The sequence below is a fragment of the Petaurus breviceps genome, unplaced genomic scaffold, assembly GCF_028583685.1.
Source record: "Petaurus breviceps papuanus isolate PSGF00001 unplaced genomic scaffold, PetGlider_PUasm1.0 91133, whole genome shotgun sequence".
In the NCBI taxonomy this organism is placed as follows: Eukaryota; Metazoa; Chordata; class Mammalia; order Diprotodontia; family Petauridae; genus Petaurus; species Petaurus breviceps.
In genome coordinates, this window is record NW_027187419.1 from 57,023,480 (window position 1) to 57,029,256 (window position 5,777).

Genomic DNA, 5,777 nt, shown 5'->3' on the forward strand with positions numbered 1-5,777 from the left:
TAAAATGTAGTTTAGGCATCTTATTTTCATTCGGTGGGGGGAAAAGATTTATAACACTTTGGGAAATGAGCTATCAAATGGACTTAGAGCTAAACAGATATCTCCTTTACAAGGATGTGTGTCTTTGGTTTGTTTGCTGAACGTTGATTTACTCTAAACTCTATCCTGACCGTCCCACTGACCACTATCTGAACTGCTGAAGAATTTGTATGACTTTTGGGTAGAGGGAATACCTGGCACCAAAGAGAAAACAAGTGAGTTGAAAGTTCTGCAATGTTTTGTGGCATTTTCGTAGTGAAAAGGAAAGTTCCCTTAGAATCTAGGTAGAGGAACTTATTTGATCTTTATTGTGATCTGTACTTGGTGATGTATATTTTCCTTAATTAACTCTGCTTTAAAAAGATGAAAACTTTTTTCCTTTTTAGCAATTGCATGTTTGCCTTTTGTCTCTGTTTATAGAAAAGTAAACAAGGCAGATTTATTGAGAAATAATTTTATCACTAGATAAATTACTTTATGGTATACTTATGAGTAAAGTTTTTCAGTGAAGTGTGAAACAAGCATTTATAAAGAAATAACTGTGTACCGTACAGGCAGACCATAACAAGGGTGCTATATGTATAAAGCATTTTAATGTTAGTTTTTAATAAAGAAAACAAATTGTTTATAGATGCAAAAAAAATTATTTTTTTCTAAAACAAAAGGAAGTCTTTCATATCTGGTTGCTTCTTTGAATTCGTTTTTTGGAGTGAGTAGAATATTGGGACACAATCAAAATCAGGTAGGTTTCAAACTATGGCCTGAGATTTTTCCTGTAGTCTTGGTTTTTTGACTATTTTGTCAACATTTTCTTTTGATTATGATATTAAGGCACATATTTTACTTATTCATCTATCTAAAACTAGTTTGTAAGTCAAAGTATGCTAGAAGCATGTTCTCAATAACTTTATATGTGGATAATTTATTTTTATTGTTGGTTTCTTTAATAAGAATGCTGAGTACAACATATATCACAGTCAAGTATATAATTTAGGAATGCTGTTTTGTAAGTTATTGATGACTTTGATGCACTTATGAACTTGGACCTCTGGCCATGCTTTAGGCATACAGGATGTATTCTATACATTGTAAATATAATATTCACAATTGGCATTTATCTAATTCTCTAAAGTTTACAAAGCACCTCACATAGATTGGGAACATAGGATCATAGGTCTAGAGGTATAAGGGGAAAGAGAAGCCATGTGGTCCTACACCTTCATTATTCCCAGATGAGAAAATTGAGACCCCAAACTGAGGCCCAAGGTAGTTAAATGACCTGCGCAATGTCCCAAATATAGTGGAACAATAAAGAAAAGATGTGAACCCAGGTCCTCTTATCCAGAGAAAGTGAGCTTTCCAAGGTACCACATGAAATCATATGCTCATGGGGTAAAAGGTAGTAACTAATGGTCCACCAAGAAAATAAAACATTTATTATATGAGACTATCGAAAATAAAATTTCATGTAATCTTTTTATTCATCAGATTTCACATTTAACAACAAAGTAAAATCTGAAATTACTTTAAACATCAATCAGTTAGTGGTAAATAAAATGCCATTTTTATGGGAACATTTGATTAGTTGTGATAAAAGGTTACTTTAAATTACTAATAAGAAAGTACATTCACACTTTTCTCATTACTTTGGAGATGCTTTGATCAGCCTACTAAAAGATCATTTCTTTTAGATGTATGTGGCTAACATTCAAGTTGGTTGTGTGGTCTAATTTTTGTATTCTGCTTTGGACTTAATGAGTACGATTACAATTTATAGATATCCTCCAATTTATCTGCAGTGGCATTATTTGAAATTGTAAGAAATGACATCAAAGTCCATAGTAATTTTAAGTTCTACAAACTCAGGCTGGGATTACTATATGATCATTTGAGGTTCTTATTTCATCATCTGTTTTCTGTTTAGATTATATACAGTGTTGTTATTTAGAACAAGGAACTGTAGTTTTATTTAATGATAAGCAAATTTTAAAACCGACCAGTTTTCCAATTGCACAACAAATTAAACACAGTGTTCTTCATTTTAAGTATATTTACACTTGGTGAGAAATACTAAGAAATGTTGTGACAAAGTGACAGAAAAATCATTTGGATCAGGACCTGCTTGATGAGGTTCTATTTTTTTTAATGGCCTCTCATAGAGAACATGACCAAATGAAGACTAAAGATTTTCCTGGAAAAAGTACAGAAAAGTCCAAGTCAGTTACAGGATGTCAGATGGAAAACTACTAGTGCATAATTTTGTTTTCTGTGACACTTCATATTATTACTGGTAACAAGATCAGTAACGATTTATTACAAAACAATATAACAGCAATAAAATTGAAAACCCAAATGAGGAGTTAGCACAAAATTAAATAAGTGAGATAGGTAAAACCAAACAGAGGTAAGCAACACACATGCAGAAATATCAAATAGACTGGGGTCATATTTGCAGCCAAGCTAAACAATCACTGCTATAAAGGAATTCTTGGGAGAATGCTAAATTTTAAACCTCTGAGCTGAATTCTGCCAGTTGATATTTGTTTATATTTGCTAGTGGCTAGTACTTGATTTGTGAACATCCCATCCGTTTGAAAGCCCAATTGTATAAGGTCTCTCTCTCTCTCTCTCTCTCTCTCTCCCCTCCATCTTTGCCCCCCACACATCTACCACCCCCAAGTCAGTCAACAACCAAGCTCTCCCTGGTCAGTGGCACCACTTGGTGGCCAGGGTGAGAACCACACAGCCCAATCTCCCAACCACTTTATTTGCTCCCTCTCAGGGATAATAATATATACACAGTGTCTCTTCCCCTACCCCATATTTTCCCTCTTATCTTTCACCTCTGACAGATTAGTTAATTTCACTTAAGATAAGCTTTATCTCACTTGTGCACATACATCCCTTGCTGCTTTCTGTCTGTCTTCCAAATCCTTCTGAGCTACCTCAGGAAATTCTGTTTCTCTCTCTGTTCCTCTCTTCATTCCATTTATGAACCAGAAAACAATCACAGTCTTGGTAAGAGATCTAGCAATACGTCTGCACCAAGAAAAAGGACAGTTTTTAAGCGGAATCAGACATAATAATCAGTGCCATTAACCTATGATGCCCTTGAGAAGACCCAGAAGTCCCCTTCAGAATATCCATAAAAGTCTCCTCTGATTAACATGATTGTCTTCAAGCAACAACATCAAAGATTAATAAATGTTGACTGAATTAGAGTGAATTATTTTTAAAATCTATTAAGTACAAGACACCATTCTAGGTACTGAGGATGCAGAGATGAAACTTAACACAAATCCTAATCTCAAAAAACTTGACATATCCTGATCTACATAATAGCTGATGTATATTTACTAACTGGGACATTCTTTTAGTAAATACTTGTTGGTTGATATAACAGATTAAGGTTTGATAAGTATTATCTCATTTGAGCCTCACAACAATTACTCCACTCATTATCTCCATTTCACAAGTTAGAAAATTGAAGTTCATGAATTTCACAGAATTTTTCCCATGGTCACACAACCAGTCAGGGTCAGAGACAGGATTCAAATAGAGGTCTTTCCTGACACCAAGCCCAGGTCTCCTCTTTTCATGCTTTGTAATCACTACTGTATGATACAATGCAGACTGTGTTAGAGATAAAGAAATTCAGTCAGTGTTCTAGGAAAATTTGACAAGAATAGTTTTGCCTGGGGGACAGTGAGAATCAGAAAAGACTTTATGGAGGACTTGGTGCCTGACCTGGGTTTTGAAAGAAGAGCAGACATGTTGCATGATGGGGGAATGGCCAACAGAAATACACTGAGGTGGCAGTGTACATAATGAGATCAGAGAAAACCTACTAGTCCAGCTTAACTGGAACATAAGAATACATCAAGGGGAAAAGTATGAAGTAAACCTGGAAAGGTACACTAGAGCCAGATTGTGAAGAAACTTAAATGTTAAGGTAAGAAATTGATATTTTATCTTTTAAGGCAATAGGGAGTAAGTGAAGGCCCTTGAGGAGGAGAATCATATACTTTGACTTGGGCATTATTAAGACAGTTATATTAACAGCTGTATGGTATCTAAATTTTTTTAAAAGGGAAAGCTGGAAGTGGTGAACCCAATTAAAATGTTATATAATAGTCCAGTTAAACAGTGACAATACCTTTTAGACAACAAGGTATAAATGCAAACAAATTGATATCTAGTCTGGATTTACTGACCAACTGGAATTTTTTAAAAGACATGTAGAAAATACGGAAAAAATAATGACCTAAACTGGGTTGTTGACTATATAAGTGAAGAGAAAAATGAAATATTTTGGAGATAGAACTGGCTGTAGTTAACAACTGGATGTTGAGGGTGAGGGACAGAGAAAAATAAAAAATGAATAAGGATTCCAGATTGGAGGAGTGAAAGGATAGTGATGCCATCAGTAGGATTAAGAGGAAGTTAGGTGGAGTTGTGGATTTAAGGAAGAAGATTGTGAAGTCTCCTTCACATATGTTGAGTTTGAGGTGCTCATGGAATATCTAATTATGTATGGCTAGTAGGTAGGGATGCTGGACCAGGATAAAACTCAGGAGAATTTGGACTATATGCACAGATTTTGTAATTATTCATGAAGAATTTATAACTGCAACACAGCAGAAAAATTTGTGACTTGCTTTAATGATGATTTCATCCTTATAATCAACAAGGGGAGCTGCTACTCTGGATCTGTTACAGCAAGAAACGACAAACTACTAAAATAGAAATGAGAAAGAAAAGTACAGTAAGCTGGGCCCCACAGATTTGAGGAAAGTAGATTTTCAAAGATTCAGAATAGAATCTTCACATCTGCAAAGGGAAATCTGCCCAAGATGAAAGCTATCAACAATGAAATTCTGCATCTATGCACAGAATGGTTCCAAAGAAAAGGTAAATTGGGAATTCCCTGACAAGAGCAAACTCATTGACAAATTTAGATTTTTTTAAAAAGATGTGTGTAGAGGACGGAAATAAGGGCAGATAAGTAAGGATAATATAAAAGAGGAGCACATTCCTTAAAAGCAGGGGTTCTTACATTTTCTGTATCAGATACCACAACAATCTGGGGAAGCCTATGGATCACTCCTCAAAATATCTTCAAATGTATAATACAATCCATAGGGTTACAAAGGAAACCAATTATACTAAAATGCAGTTTTCAAAATATTTTTTTAAAGTTCACAGACCCTAGGTTTAGTTCTTCTACTTTAAAGAGTAGTATTACAAACATTAAAAACCCACATTTAGCTAAGTCTAAAGACACCAATAAGGAGTAGTTTTGTTTTCTTTTGGGCAATATTGGAGACAAGAGAAAGATCAAAAATATGTGTGTGGCAACTATTCAACATATATTTTGCTTCCTGTTTCTCTTTTTAGGGAGAATGATCTGTGGACTGGCAAGGATAGAATCATTATAGACTAATTGGTAAAACGCTAGGAGAAGAATTAATTGCCCTCAATAAGTTGAAGTCACTAGGCTTTGGAAGAACTATATTCTAGGTTACTGAAAGAAGACAGCCATGATTTATGTCCCACTCTCAGTGATTTTTTTGAAAGATTGTGAAAATAAGAAAGCCACTGTCATACAAGAGAAGGACAAATGAGGTTTCAGGTGTTGGGGGGGCAGGGAGAGAGAGAAAGAACGACAGCAGGGAGAGAGAGGAGAGAGAGAGAGAGAGAGAGAGAGAGAGAGAGAGAGAGAGAGAGAGAGAGAGAGA

At 35.0% G+C, this 5,777-nt stretch overlaps 1 protein-coding gene across 1 annotated transcript in view; it reads left to right on the plus strand.

The window, feature by feature from the left end:
• Positions 1–70: 70 nt before the first annotated feature.
• SGCG (sarcoglycan gamma) overlaps positions 71–5,777 on the plus strand; it is a 313,430-nt gene continuing 307,723 nt past the window's right edge. Inside the window, exon 1 of the mRNA XM_069080733.1 lies at positions 71–254. The gene's annotated coding sequence lies outside the window, so the exon portion shown is untranslated. The remainder of the gene's footprint in view (positions 255–5,777) is intronic.